Consider the following 12,531-nt stretch of genomic DNA (forward strand, 5'->3'; position numbering starts at 1 on the left):
CTTGTGCTGTAAGATTGAGAATAGACAAATAGGACCTCATAAGATTGCAAAGCTTCTGTAAGGCAAAAGACACCGTCAATAAGACAAAAAGGCCACAAACAGATTGGGAAAGGATCTTTAACCATCCTAAATCAGATAGGGGACTAATATCCAATATATACAAGGAGCTCAAGAAGCTGGACCCCAGAAAATCAAATAACCCCATTAAAAAATGAGGGCTCAGAACTAAACAAAGAATTCTCACCTGAGGATTACTGAATGGCTGAGAAGCACCTGAAAAAATGTTCAACATCCTTAATCATCAGGGATGTTTGCAATCAAAACAACCCTGAGATTCCACCTCACACCAGTCAGAATGGCTAAGATCAAAAATTCAGGTGACAGCAGATGTTGGTGAGGATGTGGAGAAAGAGGAACACTCCTCCATTTTTGGTGGGATGGCAAGCTTATACAACCACTCTGGAAATCAGTCTGGTGGTTCCTCAGAAAAGTGGACATAGTACTACTGGAGGATCCAGCAATAACTTTCCTGGGCATATATCCAGAAGATGTTCCAACTGGTAAGAAGGACACATGATCCACTATGTTCAAAGCAGCCTTATTTATAATACCCCGAAGCTGGAAAGAACCCAGATGTCTCTCAACAGAGGAATGGATACAGAAAATATGGTACATTTATACAATGTAGTACTACTCAGCTATTAAAAAGAATGAATTTATGAAATTCCTAGGCAAATGGATGGACCTGAAGGGCATCATCCTGAGTGAGGTAACCCAATCACAAAAGAACTCACACGATATGTAATCACTGATAAGTTGTTATTAGCCCAGAAACTTAGAATACCCAAGATACAAGCTACAATCTACAAAACACATGAAAATCAAGCAGAACGAAGACCAAAATGTGGACACTTTGCCCCTTCTTAGAATTGGGAACAAAACACCCATGGAAGGAGTTACAGAGACAAAGTTTGGAGCTCTGACGAAAGGATGGACCATCTAGAGACTGCCATATCCGGGGATCCATGCCATAATCAGCCTCCAAATGCTGACACCATTGCATGCACTAGCAAGATTTTGCTGAAAGGACCCAGATATAGCTGTCTCTTGTGAGACTATGCAGGGGCCTAGCAAACACAGAAGTGGATGCTCACAGTCAGCTATTGGATGGATCACAGGGCCCCCAATTGAGTAGCTAGAGAAAGTACCCAAGGAGCTCAAGGGAACTGGAACCCTCTAGGTGGAACAACACTATGAACTAACCAGTACCCCAGAGCTTTTGACTCTAGCTGCATATGTATCAAAAGATGGCCTAGTCGGCCATCACTGGAAAGAGAGCCCCATTGGACTTGCAAACTTTATATGCCCCAGTACAGGGGAACGCCAGGGCCAAAAAGTGAGGGTGGGTGGGTGGGAGGGTATGGGGGACTTTTGAGATAGCATTGGAAATGTAAATATCGAAAATACCTAATAAAAAAATAAAAGAAATAAAAAAGAATACTCCATTAATTTTGCAAATACCCCAGCTAAAATACTACTGTGTCAACCCTTTTGTCTCTCTAAGAATGCTTTCAGAGCATTAAATACTCACTTCCAACCCACATCTAATTCCAAGATGAAATTGTTTTATGAGGAGAAACGTTTCATATTGCATGACAGAGTGTTAGTGTTCAATAAATATCTCGTGAATCTGTGAATGAAAGAAATAAAGGATCAGAAGAACTTTCTAGTAGACAAATAGAAAATAAGAATATTTTAAGAGGTAATAAATACTTGCAAGACAAGAGTATCATCAAAGACTTTGCACTTAGGCTTATTTAAAAGGCACTGATTAAAAGTCAATAAATTTAATGGTATATTGAGGGGTTTTTTAAAATTCACTTTACATCCCGATATCTGCCTACTCTTCTGTTCCCCTCTCCTATAGTCGCTCCCCACTCCTATAGTCTACAGTTCCTCCCCACTTCTCTTGAGAGAGTGGAGGGCCTCTCCCCACCCCTGGGTATCTCTTCATACTATCACATCAAGTCTCTTCAAGGCTAGGCCCTCTTCACCCACTGAGGCCAGACAAAACAGTCAAGTTAGGGGAGCAGATTCCACAGACAGGCATTAGGGATAACTCCAGCTCCAGTTGTTCAGGACCCACATGAAGACTGACTTGCATATCTCCTACATATGTGTGGGGGTGGGGGAGCCTAGGTCCAGCCCATGTATGCTATTTAGTTGGTGGTTTAGTCTCTGAGAGCCCCCAAGGGTCCAAGTTAGTTGACTCGATTGGTCTTCCCGTGGAGTTCGTATCCCATTCAGGGCCCTCAATCCTTCCCCCCAACTTTTCCATAAGAGTCTCCAGGCTCCATTCCATGTTTGGCTGTGGGTCTCTGCATATGTCTGAGTCGGCTGCTGGATGGAACATCTCAGAAGACAGCCATGCCACACTCCTATCTGCAAGCATAAGAGAGTGTCACTAATAGTGTCAGAGATTGGTGTTTGCCCATGGGATGGGTCTCAAGTTGGCCATTCCTTCGATCTCTGCTCCATCCCCCATCACTCCTCATCATTCCTTGTAGGCAGGATAAATTTGGGGTTGAAAGTTTCTGTGGATGGGTGTGTGTCCCTGTCACTCCACTGGGCTTCCTTCCTGACTACAGGAGGTAGCGTCTTCAGGTTTTATAACCCCAATGCTCTGACTTTCAGCTAAGGCCACCCACATATATTCATGGGAACCTCCTCTATACCAGGTCTCTGGCACCTCCTCCAGATGTACCCCACCCCAACTCCCATCTACTGCAGATATCCATTCACTTTCATGGGCCATGTGGCTATCTTCCCTGTCTCTCCCTATACCTGGTCCTGAACTCATTCATTCTCCTCCCCATCCCTTCTCCCATCCAGTTTCCTCCCTCCATTTGCCTCCCATGACTATTTTATTCCCCCTTCTAAGTGAGATTCAAGCGTCTTCTCTTGGGCTTTCCTTTTTGTTTAGCTTCTTTGGGTCTGTGGAGTATAGCATGGTTATTCTGTATTTTATGGTTGAAATTTGAAGAATATATGTATTCTTAATATGTATATGTGTATTTACTTATTTAGGTATATATGTATGACATATGTATGATCATATATTATAACATATTACTTCTAAGATAAGATATTAGCTTAAGTGAAGTTCAGAGAACCAATCAGATCTCTGAAAAAAGATGTCTTTACATGCAACCCATTTAAGAGAGTAATGTGACTTCAGTTTGTTACATTTGACTCTGGAAAGAATTGCTTTTGAAAAGTCTAAACTTTCAAACCTAAAATGAGACAAAAAAAGGTTGTGAAGCCTAAATTAACTTAATGCTTGTTTTTAATCTCCCCTTCACTTTTCATCTCTTCTTACCACATATCCTGTGCCAAATATTAAGCAGAAACAGCTTGAGAATTCAAATAACTCTAACCACTCATAACAACAACATAGCAAGGCCAAGTCTGTGTTAAGCACTCTACATGATAGTTCTCTTTTCATAGCAAAAATAGAAGGCAGCAATTATTAGCATCAAAGGCCAAATCTAATTTAAGATTTAAGCAAAATCAGCTGGATTTTTCTCTTGTCATTTTTCATGATACTTAGGTTTCCAATGCCCCACGTCTAAGACAGTTAGACATATTCAATGTTCTGTTCCCAGAAGCAGAAACAAAAAGTGCATGGAGCCTTCTCAGATGTCTTGTGAAGATAACTTGTCAGTCAAATGAATTACATGCCTATAATATACGAAACATTCAGAAGACATTAGAATAAAAGCCTCCTTCACATAATTGTGCAGGCCTGTCAAATGTTGCTATACAGGACTTGAAAACATCTATAAAAACTGCATCTAGGAATCATATATATATATATATATATATATAATAGCTCATTACAGAGAAAGAACACTGTAGCTAAGATGCCAAAGAGACTGGCCATATAACCTCAATTTTCTCTTACTGGCAATTTTTTTATGTTTTTTTTTCCTCGAGGGCTATAGTTTGTTTTCTTCTTAGAGTCAGCTTAGCAGTGGATAATAATGAAAAATTTGCCCAAGAAAATATTTAGTCTGGAGTTCAGTTGTTTAGAAAACATCCAAGGAAACCAAGGTCACAGGCTCATAGGAGTATGATATTCATATGGGATAGAAATTGTCCACACGAGATATCAGACTCTACTCTGGTTCACTACCTCCATGCCAGAATATTGTAGGCAAAAAAGAACAGTTTGAAGATCAACAAGATATCCAAATCCTCTCAACTGAAATGGAAACTCAGTACCATGACAAGTTTTACTGTTTGCATTAATTAATCTCTGAGTTAGGTTAAGAAATGAGAGGAAGAGTGGGAGATAGCTTCCTTTCACCCACACGATCAAGTGAGGGCAATCAGACACATGATAGAGGTATATGACAAATGATAAAAACATATCAATTTTAAGGACAAAATAAGAAGTACAGCCAGGAACTAAAAAAGAGAGAGAGAGAGAGAAAGAGAATGGAAAGATCAGCCTTTGTGGTGTATATCCAGGAGAAACTTCTAGAAAGAGTGAACTGGGAGCTGACACACCTGAGCATGGACAGGGTAAAGGGTAGTGCTCTATAACCCTTCCATGCTAGCAAAAACACAGCTGAGGCACTCCAGTGTGTGGAGAAGTCAAATGTTGTTTTATTCCATTTCTGCTAAGCTTATGGTTCATCCTTTATTTGCAACAGGAAATGTGAGAGGCTATGTTCAGAATAAAATTTCCTATCTGACACCTGCTGAGAAGAAGCATCAAGGAGAGCCATTTATGGCAACCACTTCTCAAGGATTGCTAACCTCCATAAAACAACATATTGTGGATACCTTAACATAGACTCTTTAAAAAAAATCTCTTAGCAAATTATTCTCCAAATTGTTGCTCCCTATAGTAGGGAAGAAAGGGTAACCAGAATACTTTATACATATAGATGGAACTGTTGAATAACAAAATCGATCAATAAAACACTCAGCTCTGTGGCTTAACAATATATAGAGAAAATAAGAAGTTCCGTGTTCCTTGATCTGATAATTTCAGTTCAAGAAGTCACTACTAAATGCAGCTACCCTTAAGCACATTAATATGTGTGCAGTCATTTATGTTGCAAGTTGTTTGCTCTTTATTTGTTTTGTTTGGTTGTTTGCTTTTTGTCTTTGCAATTGCAGGAGGATGAGCAAGTAGTAAATGCCTACTTGCAGAAGACATATTAACTGGATTCTAGCACACCTACATGATAAATACCCACGAGATATGAAACAAATAAATGAATAATGTAAGTCTATATATTCTGTTCTGTAGCTAGCACACTAACATCTGGTACATAAATGCTAGGAAGTGGCCATAAATATGAAGAGCTCGTGGTAGAAAGTGCTGAATGAAAACAGCAGCACATATTCCATATTGTGTGCACTAAAGGAACAAAAGGCCACCAATGACTGAGGCAAATGAATGAGGAGCTGGGTGGGAGAATGAGAACTAGGAACTGTTGAGTGTTGAGTTCACACCTGTAATCCCAGAAATCAGGAGGTTAAGACAAGGGGAGAGTCAGCCCATACGACAAAGTGAAACCCTACCAAAAAACAAACAAAAGGAATGGAAAACTGGGTACAGGACCTATTATATCTAAATGTCATGGTAGAGCTTACCATTGTATCCTAAAGATAATGAGACCAAGAACAGTATTGTAAATAGATGTAGCAACTTCTACTTTAAGTCATCCATAGGGAACAAGAAAGTGCAGAGGAATACCAGTGGACCAGGGATTTGAGAACAATGGTTATTGTAGCAAGTCAAGAAATAGATTTAAAATGGTAACAGCAAAGATGACAGGGCTTGGAGGAGCTGGAAGAAGAGAAAAACATAATCAAATTATATTATATATGAAAAGAGATTAAATAAGATAAGAACATAAATTAAAATGAATGTCAGAGGTAGAGAGCTGGCTCAATGGCTAAGAGTATTGCTCTTACAGAGGACTCCGGTTTAATTCCCAGCATAACATCATGGCTCACAACCACTGATTACACAATCTCCGGGGGATCTGATGCCCTCTTCTGGCTTCTGCAGGGACCAGAGACACATGTTGCACAGACATGCGTGCAGGTAAAGCTCCCATATACATAAAATAAAAAAATACCTTTTAATGTGGCTAAGTAAATTATTTGGGGAAAACATTCTGAGATAAAATGCTGGCTGTTCTAGTTTAAATGTCCTGCCATGTATTCCTCAGAGAAGACAGAGTATAAATATCATGCTCTAAATAGAAGTGTGTGTGTGTGTGTGTGTGTGTGTGTGTGTGTGCGTATGCGTGCATGCAAATGCACATGTGTGTTTGTGTATGACAGCAAAAAAGGAGAGAGAAACACCAAAAAATAAAGACCAGACATTCAAAATTTTGTTTTTAAGTATTTTAGTTTTGCCATAATTAAAAGCTTGTGGTTGCTAGTATCTAGGCATACAGTGGGATAAATATTAACCGCTGATATTAAAAATACAGGGAATAGTGTCCAGCATATTGAAGAGTCATCAATGACTTTCACAAGGAAGATTTAGGGAGTTTTACACAGGAAGACAAGAGTTTAAAGCTGTGTTTCAGGAAGACCTACAGGAAACCCTGAGCTCAAGCTATAGCACTAAAAACAATTTTAAGCAGATGTGTATGAAGGGGAAAGGCCAGCTTGAAGATTATCGTGTTCTTCACAGTATCTATATTAGATAGTGAAAGAAAAGCTCTCATTATCACCATTGACAAGCAAGGAGGAGAGGGTTCACCTCAGGTCAAACAACAAATCAAAGGAAGAAATGAGGCCGGGCTGCAAATCACTCTTCCTAGCCTAAGCAGACTAATTCTCTAGACTTCTGCTGCTTACATTATTCAAATACAATACGCGAATCCAGCAATTCACATGACCTTTTTCAAATATTAAAGCTCACTGAAACCCACTAGCTAAATAATATACCAAAGGTCAGAGAATAGAGAAAATAGTGATTCCCGCACATTCCTTTTTTCTCTCTCTCCTGTTTGAGATTTATTTTTACTAATCTTCAACTTTTTTTAAAAAATCAAAGCTGTTTTTTAAATGGCATTAAATGCTGCTGCTGCTGAATCTGCACGTGTATGTGTGTATAAAATTCATGTGGGTGTATTCAAATAAACACATCCTTCCTGGCTGTGAATGTGATCTGTTTGCATTAAGGCAATAGCGCAAGAAACATTTCTAAAGAGCAATCATCACTCACTTTACCCCATTTTAGGGCAAGTAAATGTTTTTACTTGGAAGTATTATACTCAGCAATAATCAGTGGTGACTTGGAGCTCATTCTTTTACCTGCTGTGCTCAGAAAACTTAGCAGGCATAGAATTAGAGGCTGCTAAAACAGTGGCCATAAAAACTTAACAGACCATAAAAAGTTGAGTATGACTCATGGATGTAGTGCAGTGGTGGGAAGCATGGAGGAGATGCAGTGGTGGGAAGCATGGAGGGGATGCAGTGGTGGGAAGCATGGAGGATTTAGGTAGTGAGAAATACATGCTTCAATCAACACCATCAACTCTGAATCTCCCACTTACTACACTGCTCTAGTCCTAGAGGCATTTGTTGCCTTTTCCCAGTCTCTGTGTTCTCAACCCAACTGTGCTGTATCAGCTTTTATCCTCATTGTTATTATATTCTCTTCACATCAATGATAAACCTTTTCACTGTTTTTTTCTCTCAAAAATCAATTATTTCTTTTCATCAATATGGAGCTGTCTTTTAATCTGACAAGCAGAGGACAAAGACACTGTCCAGTTTTATCCTGTTTTGGGGTTTTGTTGTTATTATTTATTGTTTTGGTCCCATGGATATAGAATTATTCTGCATAAAATGTGTCTTGTTCTCTAGCTCATTTGAGTTCTTTCCATTGGTAGCATCACATACAATTTAATTTACTCTGAAATATGGATCTCTAATTGTCACTTAAATGTTTCCAAAACACATTACACTGAGGCTTATGAGGGAGACTGCATATACCGAAGACTGCCATGTCCAGATAATACAATTAGCAGCAGAAGACATCGCCAATGTTTCACAATAAATCATCAGACTTTTAAAGGTAGTGAAGCATAGCATAGCTGATTCAGGCATCATGAAAGACTGCCACCAGGCTCCAACAGCTGCCTGACAAATGCCTCTACTAGGTTTTCAAGAGAAGCTATTAAACTTCCAGCAACATGTAATTCAATTAAGAGAAGAATGGAGCTATGAATTAACAAGTAGGAAATACAAACAACACAATTAGCGATATCTACCTGGAAGGAAGTCATGAGCATATATTATGAAAAGAATGCCAAGATTCAACTCTAATTTCAGATACTCTAAAGAATATCTGAAGAAACACTGGACTTTGACTGTTAAGGAAGCAGGCTCCTGGTTTGAATACATTTTTGAATGAGATGGGCATATAGACTTGCTTTAGCATAAACTGTTGTTCACTTCTGAAACAAATTTTTGTATTTTGTAAAAGAGATTGCCTTATAAAACTATCTCTGTATCTTACAATAGGTGGTGTCACCTAGACAAACAAAATAACATGACATTGTTAGTTGAGTGCACAGGTGTGTCATTCTTCCCCATTGCTATTTTAACAGATCGTCCCAAATTTAGTGACTAAAAATAACACAATCTAATAAAGCCAAAGTGAAGGTATCAGCAGAATTGAGTGTTAGCAAGTTTTTGTTTAGCAAATCCTACTGTGCAAATGAGAACCAACCTGATTGGTTTGCCTGGGACTAGGTTCACAGGGCAGAACCTTGATGCACTAAGGTACTGACAGTTCTAATGGGCTAAGCTGTCTTGTCATCCACCATTCACAGGTTGGCAGAAAGGAAACCAAGGCTTTTTATTTGGGAAAGCTTTCAGACCTGCTCTGGGAACCCCTTCTCTTTTGTATCTCTCAAATTCCTGTCTTTCTTACTGCACTTACTAAAAAGCAGTATTTTAAAGGAAGAATCTGCCCTCTCTGCAATCTTTTTCAAATAAAAATTTACCTGATGTGGTCATATCACTACACCATCTACCCTTTCAATTTCTACTTTGTAAAATTTAGCAACATAAAGACCATTTAAAGAAGATAGCACTGTGTTTCAATGAAAGAGTGGAATCATATCAGCAAGCCACGCTCAGAGACCAAGGTGATTACAGCCTGATGATCAGGCTGTGATTCAAGCCAATCTTACCAGTCCTGTCTTGAAATAACTTCTCCAGAAAGCTGTACAGAGGCCAAGGGAAGTCTCTGACACTGTTAATAACACCAGTGATCAAGGAAAGGCATTTTATGGAGGAAATAAAAAATAAAAACCTATGCCAATGAAAATTTTAACGTTACCAATTTAAACAAAATAGCCAGGAAACGGAAGTGTTTCAAGGGGACCGTAGCTCGTTCATGTTTTATGCACTTCATTCTGAAGTACAACACTTAACAGTACAATTAGCTATAAATATATTTTATCTGTGCACCATGAGTGCTTGATATTATTGTGAGATCTGAGATTTTTTTTTCTCATTTCCTATCTTCTGTGTTTGAATGTATAACCTTAATGTTACATTATTGTCCTGCCTTGCATCTATTATTGATGGTCTGGAGATGAAGCAGATGCCCTCACAGGTCTTTTCTACCTCTAACTTCCATAGGTAGTTTCTGCAGACATACATTGTTATGTACCAACATTACAGAAGCTCTATAAAAACATAATGGGAAACAACACAGTTCTTACAGAATGGATGGGAGTTCTAAAAGGTTTTTCAATTTGTAACAATTATGTTGACTCTTTGAAAGGTTGTTACATGTTTTCCTTCTTTAAGTCATTACATCAATTCTACCTGGTGCTGAAAACCTATTTCAAAAATTTAAGCTCCACAGCAATTTCCAACCTATCAAGGACTTAAATGTAGCCTTACAAAGTCTACACCATGCTGTTTGCTCTTTAAAAACACCTCAGTAAAGAACAGTACTGCAAGGCACACTGATTATGAAAGTGATTTCTTTTCTTTGATATTTATGATTTTCATTGTTGCCAAGTGGATAATAGACTAAGTGGGAAAGATATGTCTAATTAAAATTTGTATAGAACCAAAAGTCTACATATTTTAATTATGTGTGCTTTTATCAAAAGTTAAAAAAAAAAATAAGAACTACAGTGAAATAGCTCAGCTTGTGCAGTTCTTACATCACTGACAGGAAGACCTATATTTCATCCCTAGAACCAGCTTTTAAAAGTGAGGCATCTGAAGATGGTTGTAATCCCAATGCTGAGAAAGAAGAAACACTCCCCACAGATCCCTGAGGACTGATGGCCAGTTAGCCTATCTTACTTGCCAAAGTCTGGGCCAGTAAAGAACCTTCTCTCAAAAGGACAACGTGGACAGCCCCTGAGAAACAGCACACAAGGTGGGACTCAGAATCTCACACACAAGCACACACACCACAGGCATGCGTGAGCACCCTCATACACATGTGTGTACACCTTCACACACAGGCACTTCCTATCCACACTCAGTCAGACACACAAATCCACAAAATAGATGTAACAGGCACAGCTAAATGGCTCTCTCCACTGACAGTGAAGGAAGGGAGACTCCCCCTCCCCTGCTCGCCTCCACAACTCTACTCTCAACTGCTGGTTCGGTGCAGAATAATAATCAGGAGTCAACCATCCAAATGCCTGTCAGTGCTCCTGCACAATGTTTCAGTGTTTGTTTTTTATTACACTGGTGAAGTTTGGATATTAGTGATTGCTGACGCTGAAATTGAAGACAGTACAGATAAGATGAAAAGAGATGCTTGCTGGAAGAAAAATCTTGAGACCTTGGATTTTCAAAGGGCTGTTGTGTTTTTATGGCAGAGTAAAGTCATGGAGAAGGACCACTTTCAAATACACTTCTGGCCTGGTCATTGACTTTAGCATAGGGTCTTACAATTTAATCAGTTCACTCACCTGAGGAAAAGGGTGTTAAACTTTTTCATGCCATTTTCACATTCTCTAGTACTGTTCCAAGCTTAGGAAACTCTACTTCCTTGGACTGGCTAGATGGCTCAGTTGGCAGGGTACCTACAGTCAAAATGATAAAGTGATTTTGATCCCCAGGATCCATATGATAGAAAGTGACAACTGACACTCAAGCTATCTCTGACCTCCATTGACATGCAATGACATGCAGAGTCTGCCCCCATTAGACCAATGGATTGTAGATAGATGATAGACAGATAAATGGATAGATAGGTAGATAGATGATAGATAGATAGATAGATAGATGACAGAGTAAAATAAAAAAGCAGCCAGAAACCTTAAGTTGCAATGCACAATCATAGTACATAATAGAAAATTTATAGAAAATTTTCCTTAAGTCCATGTTATTTTAGCCTTAGATAAGACAGTATCAATGTACCAGATATATGCAATTTGAAGAAAGTGAATGCATCATTTATATTTCCAGACTTCAAATAGATATTTTCAGAAAATTGTCTATCATAATATGTTTCTAAGAGTTCTCATTCTCATTCAATTTTTCTTCTAGTGCAAAACGCTAATTGCTATGAAGTACCTAAGAGAAGGTGGGTTTGTAGAAAGCAGCACTTTAGAGCAGAAAGCAGCATTCTTTGCCCATAGTTTACCTATTAACTCTACCCGTGAAAAGGTCAATAAAATTCTCCATTGCTTGTTTACATTTTGCTTTTCAATAATTCGTTAGAAAATTACTGTCTAGTATGTAACTCGGATGTTTAGAGTGGTTACCTAACATGCTCTGAGGCCTTGGTTCGATCTCCAGTGTAGTAGAAAATAGACAAACTGGACAAACTGGTTGCAGGAATCAGGATGTGGAAACAGGGAAACCTGAAGCCCGAGAGCCTTCTCAACTCCATAGCAAGTCTAAGGCCACCCTGGCATCCATGACACCCCTTCTCACAAGCAAAACAAAACAACCGCAACAAGACAAATATCCATGTTTATCTCTGAGCCCTAGCAAGCCAGGCTTATGATGAGACTGACTTAGCTGGCAGACCATAGTTTTCCTACTCCACTGACAGAGGAAAGGAAGACACTATCAAATTGAAATCCCTATTAGCTTAAATCTGACCCCCTAATACCATTAACCTTTGAAACCTGACAAAGCTCTCTAGAAGTTAAAAGACAAAAGCAAACATGCATTTTGCTCACAAATCTGTGTTAACAGCCCATTGTTAGCTCATACAGCAATGCGCTGGGGTGGTTCAGCTGGGACTCAAAAGCAGCCTGTCCAGATGGCTCACTCCCAGGGCTGTTAACAAAGCACCAGCTGCTGCTCACGCCCCACACTTTTGCTGTGTGCTCAACGTTCCTCTCAGCATGTTCTTTAGAACACTACCATGTTTGGAGGATGAGCTGCCAGAGCAGAAGCCTCAGCACATTTTATACAAGCCTCAAGTCCTATATCACATCAGTCTGCTACAGTGATGATCCTTTTTTATTGGATATTTTATTTACATTT

General features: G+C 39.1%; 1 protein-coding gene across 1 annotated transcript in view; it reads right to left on the bottom strand.

Annotated features, from left to right (window-relative positions):
- The window catches only part of Zpld1 (zona pellucida like domain containing 1), a 97,901-nt gene extending 85,618 nt beyond the window's left edge, over window positions 1–12,283 (bottom strand). The window contains exons 1-2 of the mRNA XM_006522132.2: window positions 12,222–12,283; window positions 11,001–11,114 (exon numbers count right to left, since the gene is read on the bottom strand). The gene's annotated coding sequence lies outside the window, so the exon portion shown is untranslated. The remainder of the gene's footprint in view (window positions 1–11,000; window positions 11,115–12,221) is intronic.
- Between the last annotated feature and the right edge of the window lie 248 nt (window positions 12,284–12,531).

Source organism: Mus musculus, chromosome 16 (genome assembly GCF_000001635.26).
Source record: "Mus musculus strain C57BL/6J chromosome 16, GRCm38.p6 C57BL/6J".
NCBI classification, from domain to species: Eukaryota; Metazoa; Chordata; class Mammalia; order Rodentia; family Muridae; genus Mus; species Mus musculus.